Source organism: Fringilla coelebs (assembly GCF_963513975.1).
Source record: "Fringilla coelebs genome assembly, chromosome: 6".
Lineage (NCBI taxonomy): Eukaryota > Metazoa > Chordata > Aves > Passeriformes > Fringillidae > Fringilla > Fringilla coelebs.
In genome coordinates this window covers 52,872,581-52,890,319 of record NC_140034.1, presented here as the reverse complement: position 1 = coordinate 52,890,319, position 17,739 = coordinate 52,872,581, and the positions used below count along the sequence as shown (strand labels likewise).

Below are 17,739 nucleotides of genomic sequence, written 5' to 3'. Positions count from 1 at the left end.
CTCTCACATACCTGTGGAGATGGGACATTACTCCCTTTTCAGGGATCACTGTGTCCACAGGAGTAGCCACTGTCTGCTGGGGACTTGGCACTGGTTTCTGCATCGCAGCATGCAGGAGCACCCACCCTTCTGTGTACCTACTCAGCATATCTTGGGAAACTGGAAGTCTTCCTGCAGCTTCCACAGGCTGCTTTTGTTCTTAGAAAACCTTCTTCATCTCTGTTTTCTCCATGGCAGCATCTCCTGGTAGCCATAGGCAGGATGGAGCCCTTTTTGCCTGGTGTCCTTTCTGCACAGGTCAGAACCTCAGTACCCCTGAGTGCCCCAAAACTGCTGCTGACAGCATACTGGATCCCCCTTCCTCTGCCATCAGTCCTCAGTCCCAGGTCTGGCTGGAGGTGAACATCCTCAGAGGCAGGAATCCTTCGCTTCCTGCTTTTTGCTGGATTTGCCTTTGCTCCCAAGCCAGGGTGCACCTGGAGAGAGGCTGTGCTCTGGCTTGGAGCTCATGCCAGGAAGCCACCAGGAGCCACAGACAGGCAGATGATTGAAAAGCCAACACGTTCCAGCAGGGTTTGTCTGAGTTGGAAAAAAAACTGGTTTTGGTGAAATGCAAAAAATGCTGCAAGTTCAGGCAGGTCCCACCCCTGGGCTGTGGTTTGTGAGGGCATGGGTAGCACTGAGCCCCCAAAGCTTAGGTCCTTGGAAGGGCACAGAGCAGAACCAGCCACAGCATCCCTGGGATCAGAGGGCTCATGGATTAGCAAAATCTTGGGATTCCAGGGAATTCTTACCTCCATGGCAGCTATGGGTTTGCTAGGGGAATTTATTTATCCCTGCCAGGTGAGCACCTTCCCCACCAGAAGGACTGGACCATGCTAAAGGATTAAGTAACTTGCCCAAGGTCACCAGGGTTGTCTGTAGCAAAGAAGAGCAAAAATCCTGTGGGCTCCTGAGTCACCATCACTTTTGATCCATCTTGTGATTAAAAAATACAGTTTGGTCTAGGTCTGGATTTTGGGTCCAGCCATCAATGATTATTACACCTTTCTCTGTGGAATTAAAATGCATTTTAAAGGTTCCACATATTCCCTTCTCTCCCAAAGCCCCAGGATAACCCAAACAGGCTCATTTCAACTACAGTTGGCCAAGACCAAAATCACCTCCATTTTCCTCTCCCTGCCTGATATTGAGGTGGGATAAAGAGGTAGAAAAGCCACAGAACAGCCAAAACGGAAAGGCTGAGCACAGTCTGCACGGAGGCAAGTCACTGCTGCTCAGACCAGTGTCTTTAATTGCTGCATCTCTTCTGCCTGTGCCCAAGGAACTGATCCCAGGTGACTCCAACAGACAATGTCATTTAAATCAATTATCTCCCTATTTGGAGCCATCCACCCTCTCCCTCCTTCACCATACAGCCACAAGCCCCATAATTTATTCATCCTTGGCTGCACTTAAACATCTGCTCCACTGCCATTTGAGTTTGGCAGAGCATTAGCTTTAAAATTTCATGAAACATAGTGCAGGTGGCAAAATCAGAAATTAAGGATTATAATCACGGCAAAGCCGGGTTCGTGAGCTGACTCCTGCTCAGGACAAGAGACGCCAGGAAAACTCCTGGGGATTTAATGCCCCTCCGGTGTTCAAATCACATTTTGATTCCCTTTTCCCAAAGGCTGGGGGAATTTTTACATCACCACTGCTCTTAGGTGGATGTTAAAGTGACAGAAGCATCTTGTGCTCATTGCTCCTTGGGTTTTGTTGCTCCACTGCTGCTGCCAGAAATTTTTTTTTTTTTTGAAGGCTGATGTGTCCCCTGAACGGGGTCTGAAGACATCTTTGCCCACCAAATTGGGATTATCAGGATTTAATGACATCCTCCACCCCGACTGTGCTTGTGGGAAGAAAGAACCATGCTGGAACTGTGCCACAGTTCCCTCTCCAGCCCTAGGGACAGGCCACAAAGTAGAGATGAGGTGCTAGAGCAATGCTGGTTTTAAGAAAAAATCAGAAATCCATATGTCCCCAATCCCTGCTTTCACCACAGAGCCACAACCCTCTAAAACACACTGGTTATCCACAGCAGTTCCCTGTGTTTATAGCTAATGAATAGAGCTTTGGAAAGAAAATATTTGCTTTAGCAATTCCTCTTTCATCTATTAACCCAGTTTTCATCGTTGCAAAGAGCTGGGTCGGAGGGATAAGGGACTGGCAGGAGGGAGGGCAGGGGGCTGGCTGGGGAGGTTAGAGGGAATTGAGAGACCTCTGTGCCTCTGGATCTGGCACTGACTATGCTGAGCAGCTTCAGGATCCAGCAATTTCTGAGCCATCAGACATCCTGTCCCACAGAGGAGATCAACTCCTACTCCTCTTCCCAAGTGTTAAGAGGAAGACCAAGGGGATTATTTAGTGCTCAGCTGTACTTTGATGCCTGGGAAGCTTCTGGAGTACGGGAGGTTTTAGATCTATTGAAGCACCTGGCAGATAACCAGGTGATAAAAGAGCCAGCATGCATTTGTCACACAGAGATCACATCAAACCCTTGAATTCCTCTCTTTGCTGAGGAAACTGGATGTGTGGATGAAGAAGCTGAAATGAGACATATCCTGACTTTAGGAAGGCTTTAAACCTCGTGTGACATTTTGGGAAGGAAAGAAGGCTGTTTGGGCTGGACACAGACCCACTGTGCTGCATGGCTTGCCAGAAAATTCTCTGCCAAAGGCATGGCCAAGCTCCAGCCTTGGCAGGGCTCTGAGGGGCTTCCCTGCACACCAGCCTCCTGTTTGGTCCCCTGTGTTCAATCTCCCTGGATCAAGGACGTTGTTTTAAAGAGAGGAACGAGTCAGCTCTCCAAATCCAGTCCCTGTGCAGCAGGAAGGACTTGCCTGGACACCGCCAACTCTCAGTGCTAGGTGAGGAGGCACCAGTCTGGGCAGTCCAGGACTGCACAGGTTCTAACGTGACAGAGAACAGCGCAAAGATGTTTGGTACAGAGACGATCCACTCAGACCCAAATTTAGGGCAAGGCATAGGAGTAAACATGCACTCATGAAATTTTCAGGTTATGCTTTGAAGTCTCAAGGATAGGAGGAAGGGAAAAGCCATCTCCAAGGGTTTGGGACTTCAGTTTTATTTGGATTATGGAAGGAAGACAAGTGGGGGGAAAGAGTGTGACTTTTAAAGAGTTTTATCTCCACAGGTTTGGATAAGGCTCCCATCAGGACCTGCCTTGTTCCCCATTTTAGCTTTGAAACTTCCTACAGCTCTGGGTTCTCACAGGGCAAACTGAACTTTACACTAAGTAACACTTTTTAGCAACTTTTTCTTCCATAACCTTGGAAAGGTGCTTTTATGGAGTGGGGCCTGGCTGGAACCTATACCAGTGTTCTGAGCAGACCAGTGCCCCAATTCCCCCTGGTTTTGGGGATAAGGCAGGGCTGGGGCAATCTCTGACCACAGTGGTGGAATAAGGAGTATTTATCAGGGTTGCTGCTCTCAGGTGAAGTTCGGGAAGTTCTTATCACAGCAGCCACTCACACCCAAATGCATTCTCAGCAGCCCCTGGGGATTTTTATACTTCAAAACCCTCCACTAGATCCTGGCTAAGCTCAGGCACAGACTCAAGGCTGCGAGGAGCCCCAGGCGTGGCTTCCTGGGCAGGAGCCTGTTTTGGGTCTCACTGTGGGTAAGGAGCTGGGCACAGCAGGATGGGACCTGGATGTGAATGGGCAGCACTGGGGAAGGCTCTAAATAGGACAATCACAGTGGGATTGTTAGTACCTGAGGACCCTAAGGTAAAAATCCAGCACTTCCATGTACGTTCAGTGAGCCAGGCTTGCCCAGGGCTTCATTTCCAATTCAGAAACCAGGTCCCTGTGAGTGCAGAGCTGTCACTTTGACGGAGCGATCCGTAACTTCCCTGGCTAATTGTCAAAGCACAGCACTCAATCCAGGGTACTCTTCCCTCAGGAAAGTGGCTTCTCCTACCTGAACTGGCAGGAGAGCAGCCCCAGGAATTGGGAACATTGCATCATTCCCATGGCAACAGCCTGGGAGGCTGCAAATGGAGAATTATGACTTTGTTCCCCGTTCTGGCACGAGGAGAAGCTGGGCTTTACAGGATTAAGCAGATCCCAGCTCAAACATCCAGGGTACCACTGGAGGGAATAATGAATAGTAATAGCAGAATAAATGGGGTTTGATCCAAGGCTCTGTCCAAACAGTATGAACAACCCACTTTGTTTAAGTTTGGTCAGTTTCCAGGCCAAGTGTGAACCCACTGGGGGTTTCTGAGCTGGGACACAAGCAAGACTGTTGCCACCATTCACTTCATGGACACTTCTGAGGAATAAACTGATCATTAAATGTGAGGCCAAGAGTGATCACTATCATCCAGAGTCTCCTGAATTAAAGTTCCCATTACTCCAGGCTCCTTTGTATCTCAAAAGAGCAGAAATCTTCACACTGCAGGAATACTTTGGTGGACTACAAGTCCTCACAGACGGATCTAATGAGGATATTTTGCAAGGGTTGCAGCAGCCAGGACTTTGGGATAAGCCTGTGGCTAGGCCCAGAGCTGTGGCCACCCGCAGCCATGGGGCCCACATCCTCCTCTGCAACAGCTCCCCCATTGTCCAGCACCCTTTTCATCCCTCACTCCATCCCATGGGAAGATCCTGCCATTGGATATGTGGACAGGACCTCAACATCAATGGCTGTGGTAGCTCTGCCTGTTTTCCAGCTTTTTGAGCATGGCTGTTCCTCCCCTGCTATGGTGTCTCTGCACCAAAGTTTTTCTCTGCTCTTCCCACAGCACCAGCACTTGCTTGACGACTGACAGCCCTGGGCAGCCCTGACCGTCAAAACCCATCCTGTGTTTCAAAGTCTGGAGGAAATGGTGCAGTGACTCTTCCTTTTTTCCTTTCCTTTTTCTCTCTCACTGCTATCAAGCAAGAGTGAGAAAGATGTAGGAAAGGAAATTAAGGAGGTGCTGCCACCCAGGGCACAGCATTTTCCCCAGCCAATTGCACATCCTCCAGATCCATCCCCAATCCGGATGACTCTCCACAGCAGCTCCAAATTCCTGAGCACTGCCTGATTTACTTCCCATAGGAGACCACATCACTGGGCAAACCCTCCTTTGCTCCCGTCTCTCCCTTTCTGAGTATTTGTTATTTTAAGCCAACCCCTCAGGGATTCAGTTTCTGTGCAGAATGTGGGGATTTAGCCACACAGCCCATGTTAATGCTAATAGGATTATCATAGAATCATGGAATCATTTAGGTTGGAAAAGACCTTTAAGACCATCAAGTCCAACTGTTCCCCCAGCCACCACTAAACCATGTCCCTAAGAGGGAGATTTGCACAGGGGAGCTCCAAACCTTCTCACTGAGTACCTGATGTATGGCCAACAAGGAATGGAGATGCATCAGCTTCAGACTGTGAGTGTTGTGCCCAAATTCAACTCCCGATCCCTGGGAAGAAGCAGAGGATTAAGATATGTGTGTGTGTGTTTTCCTCAACACTGAGATGTTGTTATTGTCTTAATGAAGATTTTGGAGTTTTTCCTGATGTCCTACAAAAAGCCCACGGAGATATCAGTTCCTCTTTGTGCTGATCTTGCCTCCAGCTGCTGAAAGTAAGGAATGGAAAACAATGCTAAGGGCTGAAAATATCTCTGAATGGGGCTCTGGGTGGGCCTCAGGGTGCTGGACATCTTTGAGAGTTTGGGGACAAGGAAACAGTAAAGCATCCAGGAGTGATGTTTCATTTTGCATAGGAAATAAGGAATGTCCCTGTGTCCCTGTGCTGGCAGGAATGTGAAGGAGCAGACACATCTCCCCCGCTGAAGAATGTCCCTGTCTGCATGTCTGTGTGCTGGCACGAGCTCCCACCCACCTAAGGGACACAAAAGAGAGATGAAGATTTCCTGCTGATCCAGCTGTTTCTCTGGAAATGCAGATTGGCTGAGTGGTGCCTTTGGGATTTCTTATTAGGTTTTTCCTGTATTAATTCTGTGCAAGGAGTTGTACAAGCAGCCATGGGTTTGTTCCCACTGATTTTTCTAAGCAGACCACAGCAGAAGTGTTTGCCCCAGCCCAACAACCTGCAGAGGGGTGAAGGACCTGTGCTGGTTCTGCCACAGCCCATCCCACAGCACAGATGGTCCCATAATTGCTGCCTGCTTTCCCATCCTAACTTTCTGGGACATGTGTTTTGCATTGCGATCCCCTCAGCCTCCCTGGTTTTGTGAATCACACTTCATAAAAGAATGGCTACCTTGGGAACTCAAGGCAGGACATTTATTCTTCCTGTGCATGTGAGTTTGTCACTCCCTGCCACAGTCCAGCTCATAAAGCAGAGTCTTTGCTTTTAATCCTGATTTTGCAATGTAGTGAAGTAGACTCATTCACCTCTATCCACCGTAACACTCAGGGATGTTCTTAACTCTTAGTCCTGTGATTTTCTGCTTTAATTCAATCCAGTCTCATTTCCTGACTGTGCTGGTCCCCACTGAGCTATTCTCACTGTCCCTCTGGTTTTGCCCTCCATCAATAAATTATATATATTATATCTGTTATATATTCCTTACTAAAGCACTTTAAAGTTTTAAGTTGAGAGGTGAAATAAGAAATAGAACACAGAAATCCCCTTTCATTTGCTGAACTTCCTTGGCACTGCTGCTTCATAGACAATATCAGATACAAACAGCATGAACTTTTCTAAAGCTAAAATAAATTAAAATAAATTATAAATTAAACCTTTGTTGCAGCAACAGCACCAAAAAAGCTGCAGATGATTCCCTGAGACACCAATACAGAAATTTGGATTTTTCCAGGTAGGTAATGAGATCCTGTGTGACAGTTCTGTGCTGGCAGAGCCCTCTCCTCCAGCTTGAATCCCTTCTGGCTTCTTCCAGTGGAAAAAGGGGAATATTTCACCCAGCTAAAAATGAGCAAATGCTGATGTTTAAACAGAAATCTCAGAGGAAGCTGCCTCTGTAACCACAGCTGGTTTGCTGCAGACCTGAACACTCACAGCCAATTTGCTTTTTTGGTGTAATAGAATTCCAAGTCAGTCCATGGAGCTCCACCAGGGATTCATTTGGCCTTTTGCAGTTACTGGGTTAACCCTGGGAGGGGGAAGGAAAGGAGGCGACCACCAAAACCCATATCTTTGCCAGCAAGCCAGTGCAGGAGCAGCGCCTTTTCTGTGGAGACATCAGGAGGCATGGTATCACACACCTGGATTTGGGGATGTTTCTTGGTGGGGAATATGCCTGGAAAGGGCAGCATCCCTATGGGATGCAGCTGAGGTGTGCTGAATTAAAGACTTTTTAACCCAGCCCTTTTTAACTGCAGCCAGACAGGGGCGACATAAAGACCCAGGGATGGGTTTATCCCCATCTGTGGCCACCAGGCTGTTTGGGAAGGTGGAGCTGGCCATCCTCCCCCTCACAGATGTGCCTGCAGCCAAGTCCTTCCCTGAGGCCCAGCCAAGGAACCAGTTGGTGCAGGATCCTCCACACTGCTGCTCTTAGTGTGTGAGCTTACTCAGATTAAGGTTGTTGCTTAAGCTTCCATGCCTATTTGCAAGCTGCCAGGGGAATGGAAGCTCTCCATCAGTTTGTGGCTGTGCAGGAAGCTCAGGTGTTCCCAGGGATGCAGTGCCTCCCCACTTGGATTAAAAAGAGATGCTGCCAGCCTCCTGCCATCACGGACACCAGAGCTCCACGTTCCCTCTCTCTGTCCTTGCAGCTCTGCTGGGGGATTTTTTCTCTTGGATTTCCTGTGACTTTTTAAAACTCACCATAGTTGTTCCTGAAAGTCAGAGAGCTCTGAGTGTATAGTGCAAACACCCTTCTCCCAGCCTGACCCACAGTGAGGCGCTGGGGCTCTTTCCCATTCTCTTGTGAGACAACTAAAGTTTTTAAAGTTTTTAAAATTTAAAATCAGAAAAGATCCTTTTCCCTGTTTTCCCTGTGTTAATGGTGAAATCCTCTTTTTCCTTCTTTCCCTTTAGCTCTGGCTCAGCTGTGTGTGCCTGTCCACTGCAGTACCTGGAGGTAAGGCGTGCAATGAGGGACAATCTCTTAATCCCTGCTGGTTCTTGGCCCAGCTCCCCCACAGCCATGGGGCTTTATAACCCAACAGGTACTACCTCAGCAAGGTGCTGCCACAGCCCAAATTGCAAGCTGGGGACAAATATTCTTGTTGTGTTACTGTTCAGGCAATCTATAGCCCTGGATGTTATCCCTTTCCCAAAAAACAAGCCAGAATTTGGGGGAGGAAGATCTCATGTCAGGGCTTTGGTGGTTTGTTCTTCCCAGTTAATAAGGGGAGAAAAAGCCCAAATGCTGCGTCTCGGCTGTGTCACCACCTGACAAAAGCTGGAGCCCAGCAGACACACAGACATATTGTTCTGGAATCAGCAATTAGCTTCCCATTTTTCCCCCTCATCCCTCTGAGAAAGGGACAAGGAAAGGCCCCACTTGAGAATAAATTAGTATCTCAAAGGAGAGGGAGCTCTGCAGATGGCTCCGTTGTGCTTCACACTCTTGTGCAGCTCTGGAGCACACTGTTCCCCATCCTCAACCTGTCCGTTGTCCAGATGTTCTCCTATTCCAGACACCTGGAAGAGGGAAGCTGGCTACATCTCCACTTTCCCCAAAAAGCAGCTGTTAAATTGTATTTGTCATCAAACTTCAGCGTGAATTTTGCCGAAGTGTTTCCCTCTGGAACACTGTGACACTGTGGGTTTGCTGCTTGAGTTGCAGGGGGATTTCAGAACTTGGAAATTCCCAGATTCTTCACTTTTCTGCTCAAATATCATTCTGTTTAGCTATGAGAGTCTGAGGTGGGAGATTTTGGAAGTCACTTGAACACATCTAACAACTGGAGTTAAGTATGCTCTGTGTAACACCAAAATTGAACTCTGATCTCAGAGTGCTGTGATTTCCCTCCTGTTCCTGTGGCTCACAGCAGAGGGAAAAACTCCAATAACATATGATTTTTAGGGAACAATTTGGCAGCACCATGAGCTGCCTTCACTTTTCAGGTGGAGAGCAGCTCTGGTCTGAGGAGACAGAACCTTTGTGTTTGTGGATTGGCTCTTGGTGATGTCCAGCTGCATTAAATAGAGCCTGGAAAAATCTCATCGAAGGGTTCCATTTCCAAAGGGCAGCAGTGAAATGGGGTAAGCACAGAATATCCTGAAGTAGAAAGGATGCACAAGGATCATGCAAGTCCAACTCATAAACAATATCAGAGAGTTTTTAAGGAGAGTTGCCCTATTGCACCTTGAGGGCTTCCAGGGGTGTAGCTGTTAAGTTAATTCATTTTTCCCTGCTCCATCACCAACGACTGGTATTTGTTTCAGGAATCAGTGTCTCCAAATAGCTGAATTTCCTCTCAAGCTTCTCCTGTGTAACATCTGGATCCTGCAATAATCATACCAGTGCTTGATCCTGCTGTTGTTTGCAAGATCCCTGTGGACCACCGGAACAAGGCAGGAAGTATTTCAGGCTCTTAAGTCTCCTGCAGTTTAGCTGAATTTCAAGCAGATCATCAGGGTCTTGCCCTCAATGTGTGTGTATTTATCTCTTGGAGCCCCATGGGTTGCTTGTTCCATGTGCCAGTTCCTTCACAGCTGTTTCCCAAATTTAAAAGAAATAGGACAAATTTGGTACTGGAACAGGCTCCTCAGGGAAGAGGTCACAGCTCCAAGCCTGAGAGAGCTCCAGAAGTGTTTGGACAATGCTCTCAGGCACATGGTGGGACTTTGGGGCTGTCCTGTGCAGGACTAGGAGTGGGGCTCAATTGCTGTGGATCCAATTCAGGAGATTCCATGATTCCATTGAAAAACCCCACTCTGCAACTGATGGAGAGGCTTCCGTGATGGGGACTGTGATACTGCTAAAGGTACTGATCAAATAACTTCTGTGGCTTGCTGGGTCTGCTTTAGGGCTTTAAATCATTTTTTCCAGGAAAACATAGATTTTCCAGATGTTCTCATTGCTGCCATGTCTCACCTGTTGGTAAGACCATAGAAGCCACAGACACCTGAGTGTCCCAGTGAGGACAGGATCTGTGGGGAAGATCTGGGACACCTGAGAATTCCCTGTTGGCCTTTTCCCCCATAAAATGCAACGGGATATTCCCCTGGTGCTGACTCACAAGGCTGCTCAGGGACAGCTACCACACAGGGGATGTCCGTGGCCTTTCCAGTGCCCATCTCGGGGTGGGAATGACGGCCGCTCAAACCCGCTCTGCCTTTTGCCTCTCCTCCCTGGCAGCTCTCAGCGGAGCTCCCGCCGGACCCCTGGGACATACAACTTTCCCAGAGTTTGGATGCAGGGCTCGGTTTGAGTGTGAGCGCCCCCAGGATGCGCCGGGCACACCCGCGAGGTGCGAGGGCGCCTCGGACACCTCTGAGGGACCGGGGGGGGGGTCCCTGACTGGCGCGCGAGGCCCCCGTCCTGTGAGGGAATCGGGGCCATCGGGGGCTACCCCAGAGCTCCGGCGGGGCGGTTATCCCGGTTTTCCCGGTTATCCCGCGCCACTGGCGAGGGGCGGCAGAGTGGGGGGCTCCGTGAGGGGAGTGGGGGGGCGCCGAGGGGGGCTCGGGGCGGGGGCGGGCGCGGCGGCGATTGGCCGGCGGCGGCAGGGAGAGGCGGCCGTGATTGGCCGGCGCGGCGGGGCGAGCGGCGGGCGGCGGGCGGCGATTGGCTGCGGACGAGGAAGCAGGAAGGAGGCCGGAGGCGCTCGCGGCTTGCGGGGAGTTCGCGGCGGCGGCGGCGCCCCCGGTCCCTCCTCCGGTCCCTTCTCCGCCCCCTCCTCCGCCCCTCCCGGCCCCTCCGCCGCCCGCTCCGGCCTCCGCCCGCCCGCTCCGCGACGCCCCGCGGCCAGGGGCGGGCGGCGGCGGTGGCGCCTCGTCCCCATCCCGCAGCCGAGGAGGCGGCGGCGCTGACGCAGCAGCAGCGCGGAGCTCGGGACTCGCGGCGCTCCCGCCGCTGGATTTCTCCCCCCGGGGCCTGCGGCAGCCTCCCGGTGAGTCCACACGCGGTCCCCGCGGCGCCGGCTCGTCCCTCCGCCCCCGGGAACTCCGCCGGGCCGGGAGCAGGTGCCGCCGCCCCGGGGTTTGGGGGGCTGGGGGTACGCGGGGCCACCGGGAACTTCCCGCGGCGGCGGGGAAGCGCCGGGAGGGCACGGCGGGCTCGGTGGTGGGTGGGCCGGGCCGGGCCGGGCCGCCGTTACCCCGCGCGGTCCCACCGGTGCGAGGCCGGATCGGCCCCGCCGAACCCCCCCGGGCTCCTCCGCCCCTGCCGCTCGGGCAGCACAAAGGCGGCGGGGCCGGGCGGGGGGGCCCGGGGGAGTTGCGGGGCTCGTGGCCCCGGGGGGCTCCTTGCCCCAGGGGCTGCTCGCCTCGGCATCGCCGGATCGGGGGCGATTCCCAGGGAAAGCCGTCGCTGTCCTCGGCCCCTCCGGATCTCGGAGCTGAACCGGCGCTGCCCGGCCGGGAGTTGGCACAGGACGCGCTGGCTGGGGGTTGGTGTTTTGGGGCTCCCCACGCCCGAACGGGACCATGAGCCCCTCCCCTGAGGGTTGAGCGGTTGAGTGCGTCGAGTTCCCGATGGTTTGCAGGATGTGATGCCGGGCGGGCTGTGCGCCCCGTGTCCCTGTCAAGCAGGTACCATCGAGCCTCTTTGGGGGACAGCAGAGCAGTTTTCATTTCCATCGTGATTTTTCCCTCTTGCCGTGCGGTCCCCGTGTCTCTGGACATCTCTCCTTTCCTGCCGGCTGCTCCGGTGGCCGACGGCTTGTTTCCTCTTCTCCTTTTGTGTAGCGGTGGCTCCTAATGGAGGCAGCTCCGCTGGCTCCCTCTTTTCCAGCTGCTTCTATAAGGCGCAGGAGCCAGCACATGTGACTGGGCAGATCTCGGGAAGACTAGCAAGTGCTCCCCGGGCTCCTTCTCGACAGCCAGCCCCAACACGGGGATACCCGTACCCCGATGTCCCTTTCCCTGCCCCACCACGGGGAGACACAGGAACCCCCTCTCTTTCACAAAAGCAGCCATGAAAACTTAAAAAATACGAGCATTTGGGATCTATTCTGTTTGCCTCTCCCCCTCCCCTCTCTCTTTCCACAAAATGCTTATCTGAAAGAGGTTCTGGTTGTGTTTTGTTTTAAAGAATCCAGCTGCCCCTCGTGCTCGCTCTCCATCTGAAGTCATCATTGTCAGGAGCAGGCGAACCTCAAAGCGAGAGGCTTTGCCGGGCTTTTGCTTTCCTGGTTAATTGATCTGTCCATCAGTTTGCCACAATTACGAGTGCTTGCTCCACTCTGAGGGGCTCTGTGGTGTTCTGGGGGGCTCGGGGTTTTATTTTAAGGCTTCTGGTCCTCGTGGTTGTGAGAAAGAGTGACACGAGCTGCGTGATAAACTGATGCTTTTGAAATCTTAATGTGATTTAAATACCAGCACGCTGCTGATCGCTTTAACAGAAATATCCTGCTCACATATTCATCCCAGGCCATCCTTCACATTTGTCATGTCCTGGCTACCTGAATTGTTCTCGAGCTTCAGCTGGAACTGTCTAAATGTTTGCTGGTGATAGGAAATTGTGCATTAGTGTGATTTACCCGGACGTTTTGGATTTAAACATTGCGTTCTGTTTGTTTTCCTCATGAACTCAGTGCAGCATTTCCAACTGCTTTCCAGCTGGAGCGGAGTAGAGAAGTGTAGTGTTAATGATAGGTGTAAAATCAGCTGGAAAACGCCAAGCCTGCAGGGAAAAATAATTCCCTGAACTTTGTGCCAGTGGATCCTTTCTGGATGCTTTGTTTGCTGGGGTTTGATGGTGACAGTTGCACAGAACAATAAGATGCAACTTAAAAATGTGGGGTTTGGGGGAAAAACAGTCACACCCTTGTGTCTTGAGGCAGAAATGTTATTTTGGAGGCCACTGACGTGTTCTCATCCAACTGAATCATTCAGTTAAGTGTCAGTATTCTGTCCTTCTTGCCAGTTCGTCTGCATCACCTTTCTGTTTCCACTCTGGAAGCCTTGGTGTTTATTTGGCTTTTTAACGGGACAGTTGGGGTTGGAAGGGCCTCTGGAGACCATCCCCACCTAGAGCAGGTGACACAGAACTGTGTCCAGGTGGGTTTGGAATGCCTCCAGAGAGAGAGAGCCTGAGCAGCCTTTTCCTGTGCTCTGCCATACTCAGTAGAAAGTTCTTCCTCCTGTTGAGGTGGAACTTGTGTTTTAGGTGATGCAGGTTAATTTTGTTTGCTGTGGTGGTGTTAATCACTGTTCTGTGACTCAGAGGCTCTGTGGGACATGTGTGCTGGTCCATTCTGTGGAGATCCGATTTAGGGAGAGCCTGGCTGTGATTTAGGGGGAAATTCACCCTTCACCAAAAGCTTTTCTAATGCTGCTGCAGCACTAAAAATAAGCCCTTAGCAGCAAATCTGTCCAAAGTAAACAATTGAAAAATAATTAGGAGTGGTAGGCAAAGGCATGCTCGCTGCTTGGCGTCATGTTCAGATCACAAGCAAATGAATGAATGATGAGATCTGGCTCTGCAAAAACAGGGAGGTGTGCTCAGATGTGCAAATATCGCATCCAGAAGGAGCTATGGGGGGCTTTTTTTGCCCCATCTCCCAGTTAGTTGTCTCCATTTGGACATCAGGAGGAATTTCTTCATGTAAAGAGTTGTCAGGTACTGGAGGGGGCTGACAGCAGGGAGGTGGTGGAATGCCCATCCCTGCAGGTGTTCAAGGAAGGACTGGATGTGGCTGGCATTCAGTGCTCTGGGCTGAGTGACAAGGTGGTGATAGGTCACAGGTTGGACTCAATGATCTCGGAGCTCTTTTCCAAGCTCATTGGTTCTGGGATCTCAGTTAACCACGGGAATTCAACTCATGGAAGCAGCGGCAGAACAGCCTCGGCATCACACCCAACCAGCCGAACCAAGTCATAACTCTCATGTTGATAATAATAAATGGAGCAGTGTTCAGATGACTGGGAAATACAGGGGGAAAAAAACCCAACCAAAAAGAAGCAGCCCAAAGAAGTCATAAATCTGAAAATAGCTTCAAACACAAGCTGTGAGCTGGCAGGGGCTGGGGTGGCTGGGCTGTGACAGAGAGGGATGTGCTTCGATCCCGGGGGATTTCCCCATCCAAGGTCTCTGACTGTCTGGTTTGCTCTCCTGCTTGAACTCACAATAGGAGTGATGATTTATGTGCCTGTTTCCAGCAGCTCATAGGTGAGCTGGTTTTATTCCCAGCTGCAGATTTGGGCTGTCTTGAGCTATTGTCCAAGTGTGAAGTCTGGAAGACATCGCAGTTTTGGATGCAGACATTGTTTAAAGGGAAGAACAGGGGATGTTTTGTGGAGGATGCTCAGAAGGAATTGTTCCTTGTGCATGAGGACTGGAGGCTTTGGGTCCTTCAGCCATGATCACAGCTGTCCAGCATGGCTCCTCTTTTACTGAGACCAAAGACATGGATTTAATGGCAGAAAATACTGAAATTCATGGCCAGATTGTTGTTCTCAGTGAATGAGTTACCTGTAAGAAGACCATCAAAATTTAACTCTCTATGCTTTCACACTTGTACTGGCACCTGATATCCTTGAAATGGGGAAAACACACTTATATTTGATACTACTGGTTTTATTTCTTAAAACACAGAAAGAAACAAGATTGTATGGGACAGTGCCATAACTTTGTTCTGTTATTGCCAGATTTGCTATTTTAGCATGGAGCTTTATTATAAATAAAGTAGAATAGAGTCACAGTAATATTTCATGTGAATAAAAAAACCCCTTCCATTAGGAGAACAAGATATTAGAAAACTTTATCATGCAATGAAGTGAAATGAGGGACTGAAGTTACTAAAAAGAAAAGCCAAGGGTATAATTAGAAAAATAAATATAAATCTGGTTTAAAATCAACTCATTTGGGCCCTGTCAATATTTGTGCCACTGGAGTTTAAATTATCTGTTCCATGTTATTTTTTCTCTGGTCATGTGGGTGAAACCCCTATAAAATCAGAGTATGGAAAGCTGGCAGGATATAAGAAGTGCGGTCAGCTGAGGGAACTGAACCTGAACCTCTTTGTGAAATCTCTGGCCTCTCAAAATTATAATTGTATAATTTCCAAAGAATAATTTGATTTAAATCATAGTGGAAGTCCCTCAGTGGGGATGGCAGTGCTTCTCTGCTTCTGGAGAAAAGCAGCTGAAAATGAGGATGGCTACCCTGGAGGAGCAGTTGTTTTCCCTTCAATCTGCTACTTATTGATATATATTAAATTTCAGGACATCTTCCATAGAGGGCGGGTGGTTATTAACTCCACATGGGTCAAAAATAATTCAAGGGATGCTGTTGATTTTGGCCTGATTTGTGAGTGATGCTCTCATTTGGCAGTGCTGGGCTCTTGCTGGTTGATGACGGGGGAACGCATGGATGTGTCTTTCCTTGAATTAAACCGTGTGGGAATGAGCGATGTAACGCCCGGCGAACCTGGTGGCACCGGGCAGTCCCCCCTGGGGTCTGAGCCGTGCCGGTAGCGTGCAGCTAAATAAACACTATTAAATGGGGAGGGAATCTGTGTCACCTCCCGGGAGCACGCCGCGCTCTGGGCCCTACCGCTGCGCTTTTCCCACGTGGCACGGCCGGGAATGCCGCTTTTATCACCTCGTTTAGCAGCTCTGACTTAGATTAGAGGTGCATTTTCAGGAGAGGTGTTTGGCCAGACCTTGTCTGAGCCTGCTTGGAATCCCTCGGTTTATCATTCTCCTTCCTTCACCGTTTAAAATTCCCAGTGCTTTTGGAGACTTGGCAGCGCAGCATTTTGAGGGGTGTTTGCTGTCACACGTGCAGCCAGGCACCGTGACAGGAGTCTGGTGGCATTGGCAGGGTGTCAGCTCATCCCATGGGAGGGCACAGCCGGCACGGTGATGCTGGGAGCAGGGAGGCTTTGGGATCCGTGTGTCTTGTCGCTCCCTCCTTCCGCTGCCAGAGAAGGGGATGCAGCCCAGGTGGGATTTTTCTCTTGCTGTATTCCCTGGGCACTGCCCTGTTGTGGACAGAAGCGCTCCGGGAAAAGGCACGTGGAGAGCGGGTGGGATTTATGTTAAACGTGAGGTGCTCAGGAATAAGATGATGCTTGGGCTCAGCTGCCGGGTGCTGCATTCCTCGTGTCCCAGTTCTTCTAAACAAAGGTATGACTAAAGAAAATGATGATTTTTAGGTTTTCCCCCTTTGTAAGGCACATCACAGGAGCACTCACTGGCACCTATTGTTCTTCCAGCAGTTTTTGAAGGGCTTTCTCACGCTCAGCTTTGAAACTCAGCCGCTCAGCAGCCTTGATTTTTTTTTTTCTTATGAAAGATCTTGGCTTTTAGAGGCTGCCTGTATCTCAATATTTCAAATTATTTACGAGCCTCTTAGAAATAAAAAGCAGACGCTTTTCCTCTCATTGATTGGAATAAAACTGCTTTGCTGGCAGCTGATTTTTCAGTGTGTGAATTATCATCCTTGAAATAAAATCTCAGTGCTAGGGAAGCATCGAGATCCCAGGCATTGCTTCCTACTTACACCGTGCCTGGCCTTCTATTGTTCCTGCCTGTGGCCTGTGGGAAGCACGGAAAATCGGGAGCTTCAGCCAGCGTTCCCGCAGCACAGCGTTATCCGGTGCTCGTCTTCATTGTGTCTCCGGGTGCGTGCGGAATACCTGGAATAGGCTTAAATCGACAGCGGAGGAGAGAAATGGGGAGTTCCGGGATGCCAGGGAAGGATGGCTGAGCTGAGTTTCGGAGGCAGGAGGGAGCAGGCGGATAAGCCGCGGGGAGCGTGGCCGAGCGGCCGCAGGCGGATGCGGCTGGAGCTGGGAGCACCCTCGCACTCCCGGCTCCACATCCTCGCCGGGCGAGTTCGGTGAACTAACGAGCATCCTAACGGGAAACGGATCGGGGCCACATCCCTGAAATCCCTTCGGGAGCGCTCGCTCTGTTAGGGCACTTGGCAGGTTGAGCATGTTCTCGCTGGCTCAGGGTTGGGAATTCTGTGAAAAAGAGCAGGATTTGAGGCGGGGTGGAGAGGAGCATCGAGGTCTCTGCTGAGGGAGGATGGAGAGGCGCCGAGGGAAATGCAGGCAATGAGGATTAAGCTGCAATAATCACATATTGATAAATATGAATGGTTTGGAAGGAGAGAAAGCAGGAAAGTGCAGGCTTGTGGAGGAAACTAGTGAGCAGCAAGAGGTTTATTTTTAATGAATAAAAAACTCATAAGAAACAGATGCAAGAGGCATGTTTGGGTTTGTTCCTTTGTTCAGCTCTGCCAAAGTCAGTGGAAGGATTCAAGGTTGGAGATGGCTCAGAGTAAGGAGACAGAGCAGCTCTCTCCAAGGTGAGCAGGATAGTAAAGGAAAAGGATTTGGCAGCTGTAATCACATGTAGACAGAGAAAAAAGAGATTTTATTAAAATCCTGGCTAAATGCCAGGTGTCAGAACAGGTACGGAAATGCTGAGTTGGACAGGTAAATCCCAACCTAGAAATTCCTTAGGTTTCAGCAAATGGCACAAGCAACAGAAGCAAAACAAGCATTTTGGGGATTATTACTTAAAATTACTTGGTAACCCTGACTCTGTGGGATGTCCCTAATTCCTGGAGGTGGTGATTACCTGGAGATGGCCCCTGCAATAACCAAGCACTTGGTGGGCAGAGCT

The 17,739-nt window shown here is 50.4% G+C and overlaps 1 protein-coding gene across 2 annotated transcripts in view; it reads left to right on the top strand.

The window, feature by feature from the left end:
- Positions 1-10,747: 10,747 nt before the first annotated feature.
- BAHD1 (bromo adjacent homology domain containing 1) overlaps positions 10,748-17,739 on the top strand; it is a 35,680-nt gene continuing 28,688 nt past the window's right edge. The window contains exon 1 of one of the 2 annotated variants that reach the window (XM_084207734.1): positions 10,748-11,048. The gene's annotated coding sequence lies outside the window, so the exon portion shown is untranslated. The remainder of the gene's footprint in view (positions 11,049-17,739) is intronic. The other variant, XM_084207733.1, reaches the window with a different exon arrangement.